This window comes from Manis pentadactyla, chromosome 1 (assembly GCF_030020395.1).
Source record: "Manis pentadactyla isolate mManPen7 chromosome 1, mManPen7.hap1, whole genome shotgun sequence".
Classification (NCBI taxonomy): domain Eukaryota; kingdom Metazoa; phylum Chordata; class Mammalia; order Pholidota; family Manidae; genus Manis; species Manis pentadactyla.
The window spans coordinates 122780812-122797111 of record NC_080019.1 but is presented as its reverse complement, the minus strand read 5'-3'; positions in this window follow the sequence as shown (position 1 = coordinate 122797111).

The following is a 16300-nucleotide window of genomic DNA, read 5'->3' as shown; positions in this document are numbered from 1 at the left end:
CTGGTTATCAGTTCCTTAAGAAAGGGAATTCAGAGATAGGTACCAGCACTCATTACTCTATTGAGAAGTATAGTATATAAGTATTTTGAAGGACGAGTGTTTAAGTAACTTGAAAGAAAGGAAGCGAGGGAGGAGGAAACAAACTTCATAGAAGAGGTGAAATTTCTTGGTAGAATTTTGATAAGTAAGGAGTAGATAGAATATGAGATGGCACCTACAGAGAGTAATATAGTATGTCCAGCAAGAATTCCAACTAGATTGTAAGGAAAGGTACATGAAGAATCAAATGGGAGACAAAGCTGAAAATGTGGGTTGTCTTCATATTGTGGAGGATCTTGAAATGGAGGTTGAAGAGCTGGTGCTGAATTCTCTAGGCAAAGAGGAACCGAACCATGAAAACAGAGGGAGGATTATTATGGGGGTTGAACCAGCAGCACTAACTTGGCTGTTTTATGCTCACATCCTTTCACAGGTCCCGTCACATTTTATTTGCTTGCTGTGGGAGTCAGGAGGAGGAGGAGGAGAGGACAGAGGACGGGAGGGCTGGGACCTGTGCGAGAGGTCGATTGGCTGCAGAGCTTCCGTTTCAATGGCATGTTTTCATGGGCTTGGCCTTTCCCTTCCGGGATGGGTGGATGAGTGGAGTTTCCTTGGGAGTATTTTCCTTGGGCACTTTTATTGAGTTTCAACTAAAAACACAGGGTATTGTATGGACCTTCATGGTTTAGCTTGAATTGCAGTTCGCCCCCAAAACTTCCTAGAGGTGACCTGTTATCTAACCCTTCTTACTGCTGAAATGCCTACCAAACATAGATTTATAGATTGACAAAGCTGGAAAGGGCCTCGGAGACTGTCTGAATCACCCTGATGCTCTTACTCTCTCTGTTCTGTGAAGAAATGAGGTTGAGACAGTAACTCAATTCCAAAAATGTGAATAGGTTCACACCATTTTCCTTTATAAAACCCTTCAGTGGCACCTTAAGATTTGTAGCTAGTGCGACGACTGTACGTTCTGGCTTGCCCAGAACAGTCCTAGTTACTGCTCATTGCTCTGGTGCAATTATTCAGTGATTCGAACAGTGAGCGAACCAGTCTGGGTGATAAACAATAGTCACCCTAAGTGATGCTTTCCAAAATATGGGCCACCAAGTGGAGATAGGCATATGGGGGCAGGGGAGTCTCAGAGTTACTGTGGGGGGTTGTAAGTCCGTCATGCTTATATAGTTTCTCCATCAGCAGAGAGGAAAGTAAGACTACTGAACTTGAAAGGTCAAAGAATGTTGAAGTAAATATAGGAATCACTTGAAAGCACTGGAGCTCAATGACCTCCAGGATCTAGCCCTCCTCATCTGGCCTCTCCCCTCCCCTGCTCATCTCTTAATGCTCTGCCACCCTCCTGAGGTTCAGTCCCACGGACAATTTGTGGTGCCCACATGCTGCCATGCTGTTTCAGGGCTCTGTGCTTTTGAACACATCTTCTCTCTGCTGGAAAGTGTGTGGCTGCCGCTTCCCCCAGCCCACCTTCCCTCCTGTCTGACAGATAAGCTCCCACCCTTCCTTCTCAGAGCTGCCATTACCCTCTGCCCCCTGCCACACACACAGGGCAGAGCTGAACTCTCCCTCTTCCCAACCTCCCTGTGCCCGTCACCCTCTTATGTCCCTGTTAGCACTTTAATGGTGTGTTTTTTTCATGCTTCTCTCCCTCCTGGACTGTGAGCAACTCAAAGGCCACTGCTGTCCCTAAGCTCTGAGTGTACTGACTGGCACAAGGAAGGGATACAGGAAATATTTGCCAAGTACATTCATTCAATAAATACATATTTATTGAGCATTAACTTTATTCCAAGCACTACATTGCAGAGGACAGCAGTGCACTCAACAATATTCCTGTCACCGGGTGTTATGGCTCAGCTGGTGAACGGATGTGGCATAAGTGTGTGGACCATTCTGTGCACCATGCATGTGTGTACATGTGAATCTGTGCCAGATCAAGGAGGTTTCCTAGAACCTTGGGTTCCTCTCAGGAAGCCAAAACACTTCAGAACAAATCAGTCTTTTTCCATGCAGTGTCTTTGTAAATTAAGCAGCATAAATCTCTGATCTATTTTAAAACAGGGGAAGGGAAGTCTGCCGAGGCTAAAATAACTTTCTCAAGGTTGCTGAGTGGTGTGGTTGGTCCTCTGGGAGAGAAGCCTAGTGGCTTGGACCCAGCCCAGCCCAGGGTGAGGGGTGGCTGTGACAGAGCCTGACCTTGCTGCTTCCCACCCAGCTGTTCCCCTGGGAGGTAGGGGTCCCATGGATGAGTGCTGGCAGAGGCAGGCAGTGTCTGTGCCTGTCACCAGGCAGACGTCCTTCCCAGGAGTTTGTCCAAGGCCACAGAGGTTGAGCAGAAGCCTGTGTGCTGTTTGTGGTGAGGGGAGCTCTGTTTTCAGCAGTTTATTTGTGCAATTCCTGGAGTAGGAAGATGTGCAGCTGGGGCTGAAGTAAATACCAGGTTCTGAGGAGCTTCGCAAACGATAATGCAGACCACTGAAGCAAAAGAAGAGAGATGGAGAGGGAGAGGCGTGTGGGGGTGGGAAGGGGGTGGTGGTGGAGAGATAGAGAGAGAGGGGGAGAGAGACTGAGATTCTCAGGCTGCGCCCTGAGATCCAGTGGACAGGAGAGAAGATTCTGATTGCCCTGTAAGTACTGTAAATCAGTCTCCTTTTCTCTCTTCACACCCACCACCCCACTCTCTCTCACCCCAAATCACTTCTGCCTTAAAGCAGTCCTCTGCACCCCACCTCAGAGATTGTTTTCTTTCATTCATGTTTTTCTTTATGGCTGCAACAATTTTGGCTGTCCTGGGTCCCCGGTTCAGCACTGTCTTCCTGCCTTCCCCACCTCCCTCATTGCCTCTATGCTCAGTCTCAGGACAAAGAAGAAAGGCCAGAGGGGAAGGGCAGTCACTCCCATGGGGGGTGTCAATCTCCAGGCCAGCCTGGAGTTGGCAAGACCTCACCCCCTGCAGCAGCCCAGGCCTGCCTGCTAGGCCAGGCCATAGGGAGCGCGCCCCGCCCCGTCTCCCTTGAGGTGAGCGTCCTCCAGCTCTGAGCATCGATTAGATTCCACAACAGGCTCTCCCAGTTCAAAGCAAATAAGGACCCAGAGAGAGAGGAGAAAGGTGACTCAGAGGTGGCAGACAAATGCCAGCTGCTGTCAGGTAACCTGAACCCCGAAACAGAGATTACTCAGCTACCATCAGGTTTTGCCAGGGGCCTCAGTGCAGCGAGCCCCAGGCCTTCTTCCTCCCCAGCGCAGTTCCTGCTGCTTTCCTCCTCTGCTGGAGAGCTAGGGCCCCCTCCTTGCTTGCTTGTCACACACACACTCGCCCTTCTGCTCCCTGGGGTCTCTTCCCTCATCTGTGGGTCCCTCAGCACACCCCAAATACACTTGGGTGTAAGGAGGCCAGAGGGACTGAATGGCTTTAACTGGACAGGGAAAGGGAGGGTGTTCCTGATCCTGAGGGGATGTGACATGAGGGGAAGGGAATCACAAATTCCATTTGTAATGCTGAGTCTGAAGGGTGGTGGCAGCCCAAGGACAGTAACTGCCCTTACTCTCCATTGCCGGAAATTTGTCAAAAATCCAGAAAATGGATGGCTGCTGCAGCAGAGTCCACATGCACAGTGACCAGCACTCAAGAGTGGACATGGTGCCTAATATAGCACCTACTACATACTTGGTGCTAAATGTGTTTGTTGAATGAATAAATGATTAAAACATGAATCAAATATAGAGGGGAATAGAGGGAGGCAATGGAGGTAGAAATCAGGAGTGGGCAGAGATGGGACAAGGGTAGACAAATAAGAGATTGAAAGGGGTTCTGTGTCCTGGGGCAGATAATGTATACTTGCAACTCATGAATCATAACCATCAAGCTACAACATCTGGCACAAATAGTTCCATGATTCACACTGTCTGCACATATTGACCCCCATTCCTTTTAGGAGGGCAGTTCAGGGGATTCTGGTCTCAAAGTTGGAGGGCCCCTGGGACAATATGATCCAATGCTTCCATTTTACAGATTAAAAAAAACCGAGTTAAATTCAGGCAAGTGACATTGAAGGTCACTATGAGTTGGGGCAGGGCCCAGGTTCTTCTGGCTCCACCAGGCTTCCTCCAGGGGATTTAAAGAGGCAGATTTTCCTGGACAACAAATGATTGATGGCTGTGACTCATCAGCACATGAAACCAGTCAGACCCGGCCTTTCTCTGCTCTCCCTCTCAGAAATCACACCCAGCCCCGGAGCCACTTCTAACCTCTTCTCTGCTTCTCCAACCACTTCTACCTACCAAGCTGCCTAGAATCTCCAAGCTTTAAAAAAAGAAGCACTCATTTTGCTTGAGTCACATCAGGGAACCCCCTTTTAGAAATTATTTATTTATACCTAAATTCCCCAGAGATTGAGAGGCAGGTATCTCTTTCATGTGTTTCCATAGCGATATCCCATAGAAGGTGCTCAGTAAGAGTGTAGTGCTGGGAGGAGATTGGAAAAGAGGGCCCTGCCTGGTGGTGTCTCCCTTACCGCAGTGAGCAATGAACTCAGTTTTGTCCTATCGGCAGGTTGTGCTGGTTTTCTTTGGGAGCCAGCTTTGACAGGCTCCCCAAAAACCATTCTTTTGTCTCATCATTCAGTGGGTTGACTGGGCTCCTCTGGGCAACTCTTCTGTCCGGATGCCCCTGGCTGTGCTGCAGTCATCTTGGGACGCCACCAGCCACACCCTCCAAGCCCTCTCACAGGTCTGTTGCTGTGTAGGTGGCAGCTGGAAGGCTGGGCTCAGCTGGGATACTGGGATGTCAGGGCCTCTCTCTCTAAATAGTCTTGGGGCCTCTCCTTCTCCAGGAGGCTGCTCCCCCTGGTCTCTCCATCGGTGTAGCTGACTTCTTACATGGCAGCTCAGGGCTCTCTAATGTGCAAAAGGCTGCCAGCCCTTCTTAAGGCTTAGGGCTGGAATTGGCAAAGTGGCACCTCTGCCACTTTCTATTAGTTAAAATAGTCACAGGGCCAGACCAGAATCAAGGGGAGGAGAAAAATTCCACTTCTCCAGTGGGGGAACGAGAGCAAATTTGCCTCCACCTTAATCTGTCAGAGAACTGAATTCACAGATTTAGAAGACATTAGCTTCTTATGCAATTGGGGAAGAAAGTAAAGACAGAGGTTAGGCAAGGCCAGGTAAGAGGGCATCTTCTCAGTCCTCATGCTGAAGCCCTGGGGCTGACTCAATCTTGTTGCTTGAGCAAAGGAGCCCAGCAATGTTTTCTGAGTAGCCATAACATGCCAGGCAGGCCTGGGCTGCTCTTAGCAGAGGGATGCAGAGAAAAGCATCAGATTGTCTCTGGGTGCTGGTCTAGCAGTGAGAGACCTGACAAAGGTACTCAGGCCTCAGGAAGATAATAATTAAATGCTGAGCTAACTGTACCAACTATTAGCATAGCTGGCATTCAGAAAAGGGAAATATTTTTTTAAAGCTGTTGTCACAGACTCATTTTAAAAAATATAAACATTTCAGCTATAAAAATAGCATAACCACTTTACAGAGTATTTGGAAAATGGGGACAGAAAAAAAAAAAACACACCCATACTCTCCTTCCGAATAAGGGACACTGACAGTTCTGGGTGCTCCCTCCCAGGCTCATTCTGAGAGTGGGTGCTGTTGGGGTACATGGGAAACTGCTCAGGAATGGGTGGCTTTGTGGGGCTTACTCAGATGGTTGCAGAGAGGACACCCCAGTTCTTTGCAAAGGGATCCAACTGGGAGAAATGGACTTGGTCAGGGCTCTCCCAGGTCTCCTGTTGTTCATCAAACCACATGGCCTAGACTGGGTGGCAGCTAAATGCGGTATGAACAGGCTCCTGGTTGCTTCTCCAGAGGCAGGTCTCGATGGAGCCGTCATAGGATGAACAGGTGCCATGGGGTCAGAGGTGGTACCTGGAGGCGGGAAAGGGAGGTAGGAAGGCAAGAAAGAAGGAAGGACGAGCAAAGAAAAGGTTGCCTCTGAGTGCAGGGTGGGGGCAACATGCTCAACATATTTGTCTATTTTCCTACTTATTCAAACAGAACTTTATGGAGCCCCTATGTTGTGCCAGACCAGGTAAGCAGCCTGAGGATGTGGGGTGACCATGCAGGACAGCTCATGGGCTTGTGTGATGACTGGGCTGACGGAGACACACTAAGGGGAGCATAACACACTGTGAGAACACAACTGAAGAGTCATGGGCTGGGTGGTGGCTCAGGCCAGACTTCTGAGGAGGCCGTCTAAAATGAGACCTGAAGCTAAGTATGAGCCAAATGGACTGGGGAGGGTGGGCTAAAGACTGGGGAAGTTTTTTCAAGGTGGAAATAACAGTAAATTAAAAGTGGAGAGATTTGAGGGGGAAAAAGAAGAAATAAAAAGAAAAGAAAAAAAAAATTGAAGGAAAAAAAAGCCCAGGCCCAGAAGTCTGGATTCCCGGATTCCTGTCCTGGCTCAGCCCCTGGCTAGATCCAGGTGGGATCTCAGGATAATGGCTTTCAGCGCTCTACCTCCTATGTGGTCTAAGACTGTATTGTCCACTAGACTGTGATCTCCTTGAAGGCCTTCACGTTTGTTCAGCCCTGCATCCCCCAGGGTTCCCACCCCACCACCATGCACAAAGTGGAAGCTCAGAGAATGTCTGTGGAATGAGCAAATCAATCAATGCAAAGCCAACAAGTGCCACATACGCCCATTTCTTCATGCAGTAAACAGAGTGATTGAATCAGCTATCTTGGAATTAGCATCTACTTCAAATATTTAATGTGCTTTGCAAACTGCAGAGACATTTTTAGTAATTGTATAATTATAGAAACCATAGCTCATGACACTGGCCCTACCTGTGGCCTGGGGCACATGGTCAGCCATATATACATTTTGCCCAGCTGGCCACAGGTAACATTTCCCACATCACTGGCCTTTGAGACTTTGTTTTACTGGCCTTCACGGCTTCAGGAGTCACCTCAGTGAGGCCTTCCCTGGTCATCCATTCTAAATTAGACCCCAGCCCCATTTCAGTCTCCTTGCCTTACAGCACCCTAGTTTAGTTTCTTCAGAATATTTACCATGAGCTGACATTCTCTCTTTCACTTATTTATTTTCTTTTGTATTGTCTTCTCCACAGTGGAATGTGTGCTCCGGAGAGCCATGTCCTTGCCTGTCTTGTTCACTGCAGAAACTCTGGTGCCTGGAAGAGTGCCTGGCTCAGAGTAGGCCGGCGCTAATCCCTGGCGAACAACTGACCAGCCAGCTGACCCCAGCTGGGAGCTGTGCTGTGGGTCAGAGACAGGAGCTCCTCGCTTCAGGTCCCGTACGCTGAGCTGCAGGTGAGCCGAACAAACTGCTGTGTCTCTTCTAAAGAAACCCCTCAGGTAATAAATGCTCACTTTAACCTACCATAAACTGGAATGCAAAACACTGGCAGTCACAGACGGGAAAGAAAAGCCCAAACAAATTATTATCTGTAACGTCAGCAACTGCTTCCTGACTAGGGAACATTTTGCTTACAGAGCCTGTATTGATCTTGCTGCACCAGCTGCATGGCACTGACTGATTTTCTGAGGTGGCCTCACCCAGAAAGCACTTGTTACGTCCTTACATGCTTTTACCCCTGGTTTCTCTGGGTCACCGTGTGACTCCCTCACCCATCGGAGGAGGACTCTTTTGCTAACCAGCCACACTAAAATATGATCTTCAAAATCTGATTATTTCCTTACCTCCTAAAGTTTAGGCTTTACTTTCCCATTCTCTCTATACCATTTTTGATTCTGGAAAACTCCTGGTAATTCATTTGTGCTGAAGATCATTAATCTATTAAAAAAAGCTTGCCTTTGATTACATTCATTGTTATGCCACTTGGGACACAGGAGGACTGAAGGAACCTGTAGGTCTCCTGCCCTGAGAGATTTGTTATGCCTGTTGTGGCAGCAAAGCAGGAGTGAGAAGAACAGATTTCCAGCTGCTCCACATTGGTTCTGGTTATATAGGTAGCAAAAGTGCATGGACCTCGCAGACTGAATCTAGGTTTAATGCCCTTGGTAGTCAGCAGGTAAGGGGTACTCATGTACCCACAAGGACAGGCTTTAGAGAACAGGGCCCAGACCTGTCCATTTCTGCAGAGAATGAGGGAAGTATGGCATTATAGCCAGAAAATGTGGGCTCCAGAGACCCACCTCTGTTATTTTCTAGTTGTCACCTTGGCCAAACCACCTACTCTCTTTGAGACTAATTATCCCCATTTGCTATGAGGATAACATTACCAGTCCTACTTACCTACACAAATTGCTTTGGGGATCAAATAAGATGGTGTTTGTGAAAGCATTTTGTGAACCTTAAAGTATTATTCAAATATGAGCTATTTTTAAAATTAACATTCAGAATAGCATTCAGAATATCTTCTGTATGGAAGGCACTGTACCACATGATGGGAGTTCTGGGGAAAAAAAGTATTGTTTTTGCTTCCAAAAGTGGCACAGTCCGGAAAGGGGAGACAGATAAACAGACACTATAATCCTGTATCATCTGTGTTAAATGCCCCAGGAGAGGGCAAGAGGAATGAGGAGGGTCAGATCAGGGAACAGGAGGCAACTGGAAGCAGGTGAATTGAGAAGAGTCTTGAAGGACACATGATGTAGGAGGTCCCTGGATGGAGAGTGGAGGAGAGGGACAGTGCGTGCAAAGGGGTAAAAGCCAGACAGGGCATGGAGGGCTCAAGGCCCTGAAACAGCTTTGCATGTGCGTGGAACATGGCTGGGCTGCGGCTCTCTTGTAGGGAATAAGCAGGAGAGTAGGGCTGGAGCAAGTCACACAAGTTTCTCTTCTCATGGGGGCGAAAGGATCGTTTGAAAGTTTTCTCAGACACGTGGTTGTTGGATATCTGACTGGAGGATGGTTGGCAGATTGGAGGGGGGCAAGGCAAGAGGTGAGGAGATTAGTCTGGAGGACATGAAAGAAAAGTACTTGGGACGCCTGCATGAAGGCAATGGCAGTGGGGGCTTGAGATTTATAAGACAGGCAAACCTGGTAGTTCCTGGTAACCTGGGACATGCAGGGAGGAGACTGATTGAGACTGGGGAGGCAGGGGTAGGGCACCTCAGAGAGAGGACTGGGGTCGAAAACTGAATTTGAGACATACTGACTTGCATGTAGAGATGTCCTGTGGACAGCTGGGTTCATGGTTTGGAGCTCAGAAAAGAATTCTGAATTGAAGACCCAAATGTGGAGATTTTCTTCATGCAGATGCCGTTCACTGCAACAGGTTACTGAATGAGAAGACAAAGGACATGGATAACACTTTCTGGGACAGTCAGCTTAATGGGGTGGTTGGAGGGAAGGAATCCAATCATGGATGCTGAGAAGTCACCAGAGAGTTTGGAAGAAGTCAGGGGAAAGAGGAGCCACAGCAAATAAGGAGGGAATTTCAAGGACAGAATTTGCAGATGCTCAAAACCTCACAAATGTTGACAGAGGGAATACCAGTAAAGTGACCATCTGATTCTTCCACTGAGTTGCTCCGGCCAGAGCAGGTCAGTAAAGAGAGGGTACAGACGTCTGGCTGGAAGGATGGCAGTGAAAGAGAAGTGAGGCAGTAGTGGCTTTGAGTGAGATTTCAGGGTCCTTGGTGAGAAGGAAGGAGAGAAGTCACAGGCGGAGAGACAGGTGCAGGGCTGAGGAAGTTGGCTCTGAAAGCTGGTAGAGAAATAAATGTGCTTATATGCTGAGAAAAAAAGTAAAAAAAATAAGGGAGGTTGAAAACCCAGGAATAAGAGCAGATGTTTTGTGGGCCACATCCCTGGTGAAGAGGAAAGGGATGGGATCCAGATCACAGTTCCTGAGAAAGGAGGGAAGGATGGAGCCAGGTGGAGGGAAGCTTATGGGGAGAAGTCAGGAGATGACTAGGACCCAAAGACTCAACAGAAGGAGAGCTCGGCGGCACCCAGGATGGATTTTTACCTGAGGAAGGAGGGGCCGTGGCTGGACAAGGTTTGTGGGGAGGCCCCCCCAGCCTGTGGCCCCTGTGCTTCCTCGCCCAGGTACAAACCCCAGCTGCTAGCTTCCCACTTCCCAGCCACGTACCCACCCTCCTCATCCCCCTATCCTGTTTCCTACCCTGCTTACACTGGGGTGGGAAAAATGAAGAGTCATTAATCCAGTAGGCACAAAAGAAAGGCAGAACCAGGCAACGGAGCTGCAGGTAGAGGGGCATTATTTTAAACAGAACAAGTTTTCAGAGAGTAGAGTGGAAAGGCAGAGGAGGGACCTATTGGATGGGAGAAAGCACAGATCTGGACCTGTGGCTGGAAGTCATATGCCAAATGTGAAAACTTGGCTTTTTAAAAATTAAGTTGAATTCAGCCCAACAGCAGGTTGGAAAGTGATTGACACATCTCAGGACAATCCATTGTTGAAATCCAACTTCTAGTTTTAAGCCAGTGTATGTGTGTAAATAAGACTATAGCCTTAGGTCTTTGATATAGGAGCTGTGCAGATATTTGAGGCAAGAACCACATTTTAAGTTATCCTTTTGAACTGCTCCCAGCATTAAAGTATTTCAAATGTTTCTTCTTTGGATGGATACTCCCTGTTTTGAACTTAAAATGAAATCTCAAAAAGATCACACTGAAGTAGTTTTGGCGTTCTCTAGATGATCATATATTATACTCCCTCTCCAGTCTGGGCCTCCCTGTCTTATCACTTCCCCCAACTCCAGAACAAGAAAACAAAAATTACACAAACCCATCTTTGGTTTCAGAGTTTTTTTAAGGGCTTGTTCTCCAATATAAGGCATTAATGGCTAATTCCACAATTACTTTGTTATGTAGAGTTTTAAGGGAAATACCCATCTGATCCTGCAAGATTCTGTTTGTATGAAAATATTTATAAGGGTCCTAATTATGGAACAGAACACAGGAAACAATAACTCTGTGTGTTCCGGAGTATTTGTTCTGCACAAATCTGGGGTGTGGGAAGCCTTCCTTTACGTTTTTGTATACCATCCAAATCCCAGTATCTACTGGGTATTCGTTAAAGAGAAGAAATGCCTTCAACAGTTTTACATTTATTTTTATTCCTGATAATACAGTAGTTGCTTCGGAAACTGATACTGACATTGCATTTGCCCTATCCTGGTTCTGTTGAGGCAAAATATTCCTGTTTTACATTTTGATACCATAAGGATGAATTTTATGGCCAAGGGGAAAGGTGATGGAAGAAAAACTCTGTAGCAAAAACCATGAAGTTTTGGGTGGTGGTATTTGTCAATGGCAGTAGTTTTTCTTTAGGCTGGAGTTTTCTGTAACTGGATTCTTAAAATAATATAAATAATATAAATTTTAAATATAATAAAATAAAAAATGGATTATGTAAACTGGACTTTTAATAAATTCTTCATCTCACTTTGATGACTAACTAGTAAAGTTAAACATGAAGACAGATCACATTAGTGAACAAGCAAGAAATTATAGTGCTCCTTAAATGATGTCACTATCATTAAGTGATACTTAACAATTCTAAGAAAGAAATGCATTCATCTTTGCTTGACTAAAGGCAAATCACAACTGGACACATATCTGGACATAGAAAGAATAGCTACAGTGATGACTTACATTTTCCAGTTATAGTTGGGCTGCAATCATGGCTCCTCTTATTCTTCCTATAAAGAAAGATTTACAGTATAAGTAATAACGAAAGAGCCATGTTTCAGTTGCTTAAGAAAACATTCTAAATGAGTTTAATGCATTAATTTTATGAATGCAAGTGCTTTTGTAAACTGTGAATTCAGACTCACTACAGGTATTTGCATAGTTTACTGCTTTTCCTACTGGATATTTAAAATTCAGATTTTTCACTAATTCAGACTGACATTCTTGTGTAACTAGACTGATTCAGTAGGTTTACTAAATTCAGTCAGTGTACCAGTGGAAAAATTGCAGCCAGTTGGGGAAGTATGTTTCCTAAATGGAAAGAGTCCTGATAAACAACAGATCACATTTTCTTTTCAGAAAAGAAGTGGGAAGTACAAAGGGTGGGAAGCAATTTTTTAGGACGAAGAGGGCAAGTGGTGGCATTTTTAACTCTTGTTATTCTGTTTTCCAAGAAAGATAACAAGGTATCATCACAGCAAAGGTTAGGATCTTAGGAGTAGATATGTGAGCAAAAACTGTCAGATGCAGTCTTCCTTTGATGTACCATGCAGTGAATACGATTCTCACTAACACCGCAGGTCTCCAAGAATCTAACTCATGGCCTGTGTTTTTGGGTACCCATCTGTTAGGTCTGTTTCCACATCTTTAACTGCAGATGAAAATGCTTGGCTGTAAAATCACCCATGGACCTTTGTTGAAAGTCTTGAAGTATGTCTGGTATAGGTTCTTATAGCCACAGACCATGTGTCAAACTGTAGAGGCACATAGAAGCATGCTGAGGAAAGAGAAGCACAGCTGAAAGGTATAACCAACCCGTCAGTGAGGAAAATGAAGCCCAGAGCCTTAAGGGGACTTGCTCAGCATCTCACAGGTAGTGGCCAGTTTGGAACCAGGATTCCCTGACTACCAGTCCAGTTCCTTGATTGCGTCATGGTGACATGCTTATTTGGAAGATATTAGTATTTGAAAATGATTAAACTTGAAGTTGACCATTTGATGATGACTTTTCTTAGGCGAAATTTGACTAGCTATTTACTGTACCAGCAATTTCTATGGTCACAAAAATTCACCAGGATTAATCATAATTTGGAGGACCAGAAAGTTATCTCTTATGACATGTCACCTTTTGCACCACCAGTGCACACTGTCTCTCTTTGATGACACTTAACACAGAGGGTTTTTTTTAATTTAATTTTTTGATTTTTTAAAAATTTCATTTTGGCTTCCAGACTGCAAAGCTTCCAGCTACAGAGATCACACAGTTCTCCCTTTACTCCCATAGTGCCTGGTTCTCGAATTTATCGAATGTATACATGAAATTCAGAAACTAAGGAAGAAGCCGTGGTCCTTTCACATAATGCTGGGTGCAATTACAAGCAGATCCTAAAAGCACTGGGCAAGGCCTGGGTTGACTTTCTTGTCTGGTGAATATCCCTCACTGTGGCTGTTTAAGAATCATAACAGCTGACATACATTGACGGTTTATGTGCTGACACCATTCTAAATGCCTTACATGCATTTTTTTATTTCATCCTCACAACCCTATGAAATACTACCCTATGTGCCCTAAATTACAAATGAGGCACAGAGAAGTTAAGTAATTTGTCTTGGTCTTACAATCTAAGCAATCTGAAGCTAGATCATGTGTTTTTAACTCCTGGGCTATTCTGAAGCAGACAACTTGGCCCTCTTATTTTGACCTCTAAGCCAATTTATATATTTGAAATTTTAAATAAAACAATCATGGCAAGCTTCCTGAAATTTCCCCAAACCGGTTCTCTTTACTTATCTCTGAGTTTCCTTTCACCTCTCTGTTCCTTTCTCCTCCAGTAGAACTCATTTCTCACCTCTTGAATTCAGGTGCCAACTTCGTGAAAAATTCACCTGGTTTCCTCTCAAATAAGAATCTCTCTGTTCTTAGGTGCCCTTTGTTCAAACTTCTTTTTTGCCACTTACTACATCATGCCTGGGATGAGTCACTTGAGTATTTGTCTGTTTCCCTAGCTAAACTGGGAGCTCTGTGAGGACAGGGGCTGTGTGGGATCAGTGTTACCTTTTTGGCGCTTCTCTTGGGCCTGCTGGGCACTTAGTAGGTGCTCAGGGTTTTAGAAATGAGATTCACTTTTTAAGGGGTCCAGAATTATTTTCTGGTGGCTCTGTCTTTTCCGGGGACGGCTGTGTGGGCTGAGAAGCCCTTGCCCCTCCCCCATGCCCACTCCAGCCCTGGCTTGGCCTACGACTTGGCAGTGCTCTGCAGGCCGCCAAGGCCTCTGGTGTCCTGACCCTGGCCTCGGCCCAGTTTCCCCGGCTTCTAAATGCGGCCCGGAGCTACCGGGGGAACTGGAAAAACACTGGCAGGCGGCCCCACCCCCAGGCCCTGGTGGGGCGGCGCGGCCGCCTTTCTGCGGCTAGGGCCTGCTGCTTGGGAGGCGCTGGGGCCCGGGGTGGGGGAAGCGGGGGAGGCGGCCGGGCGCGGGCGGCTGCCTGCCTGTCAGCGGGAGAGGGCGCGGGCTCGTGTGTCAGCGGCTCCCTCCTCCCTCTCCCCCCGCCGCCGCCCGCCCGCCCGCGCGCCCGCCCGCCCGCCGGGCCTCCCAGCCTCCCGCCGCCGCCGCCGCCGCCCGCTGCCGCCGCCCGCTCCCCCCGCGGCCTGGCAGGCTGCCGGCTGCACAGGCGGGGGTTCGCGCCGTTCTCACGACCTCTCAGGTTGCCTGAGCTCATCTGGGAGCTATTCATTTCCTGCCAGAAAGCAGTCGGGCCTGCTAAGCAAACCACCTTGGCCGCAGGGCCGCCGGGGCTGGCCCGGCGTGGCCGCCCCGGCTTGCTCCCGCCCGGACCGCAGGCCCCGGCGGCCTCCCTGGAACCCCCGGGCCGCTCCGGCGGGCGCGCGTAGGGGGCAGCTCGGCCGCCCATCTGGTTGCACTTAGGAGCCGGGGAGGAAACTAGCAGCGGGTTGTTAGCGGCCAGGGGGTGTGGGAAAAGTTAATTGACTTTAATGACAGGTTTCCCGGGACAGTGATGACGACGAGGGGGTCCAGTTTAACCCCTGGGTCCCTATTCCAGATATGCGTGGGGTAGATTGGGGCGCGAGGTCTGGGCGCGCCTCGGAGTCGCGCTTATTCGCCTCTTAGAGAAGGCTCCTGTCTTGACCGACGAGAGCCCTCCAACTCCTTCCACTTAAGGCGTCGTTCTCGCTCCGGAAGCTGCCGGGAACTGCGGGGGGCCCGGGCCCGGGAGGGTCTCCATTGAGAGGCTAATACGCCGCCGCGGAGGCCGGCGGCCCGCATCCGGCCCTGGAGCGTGGAGGGGTGCCTTATCTCATGGAGTCTTCCGCACTGCCCCCGGCGGGGGAGACGGGGCTATTGGGTGTGCCCTGAGGCCGTATAACTAGGCCAGACCTGTGGAATGGGGTGGGAGCAAGATTGAAGTCGTCTTCGAAATTATGCCTCTTTCACAACTAATTATCCAGAAACAGCCTGGGTGCAGGAGGGCACAAGGTCTTAGAAATAAACCCACTCATTTTACGGACTTGGAAATGTCCCAGAGAAGGGAAATGACTCATCCAAAGTGACACAGTGAGTTTAGTGGCATAGGTGGCACAAGAGTTGAAAATCCCCACTGGGGCCCAGGGTCTCCCCCTTCACCCCATGCCGTATAGAAAAAATGCCTCATCTAATAGTCCAAATTCAAATTTCAGTTAAAGAGAAGGCCATTTTCAACTAACAATTATTTCCAAATGAAGAAATGTTTACTTCTTTTCCTTAAATTTATTAGTTTCCTTCAAGGTATCTATGTACTTTTGATGATATTAAAAATTCACTTTTTAGTTTGTTCCTTTTTGGAATGGGGATGGACAAGGAGTAGTTTTAAGTTGGTGTAGATTGCACTGGCGTTGTGTGTATGAATTAAGAACATTACTGTACTTTTATAAAAAAGTGGGACCCTGACGTCTCATTTCTGTCAGGACAGTTAAGGACTTCTAGTGGGGCCAGAGAACAAATGAAACATTTGATCTCGGTTGGGTGTCTTAATAGAGCACTTATTTTTGTTTGTGTATAGTGAGGAAAATTGTGGAAAAATGATATAAAGAAGGGTGTGTGTGTGTGTGTGTGTGTGTGTGTGTGTGTATTTCTTTGGCGGTGCACCTCTCACATACACAAAATGAGGCAAATAGGAATCAAATTTTAAAAATTTATCTTCAGCCTCTCCCTCTGGGTCTGAAGCTGGGTGGAAGGTATTTGAGTAGAAAACTGCTGTCTGCTAGATCATTCCTGTGACAGAGCTGTTCTCCACACTGGCCTGTGGGAAAGGCCAGAGCAAGGCGGGGGAGAGGTAAAGCTTTTGAAACAAGACAGAAAATCGTTGGCTTTATCTTTGTTAGCAAGGCTTCAAAGATTGATTTCTACCGCCTCATCCTTCTCCTCCCAGAAGCTGTTCTAAGAGACGTGGGGTGAGAGGAAGCAGGCGGGAGGGGCCAGGACAGGGAGGACTGGCCAGCAGTGGGGGAGGAGGGCGCGCCCGCCAGACCCACAGCGCGACTGATGTGTCTGGTCTCGCAGGGCTCGTGGTTTTCATTTCCCCAACACCTGGATGCAGTCAAACA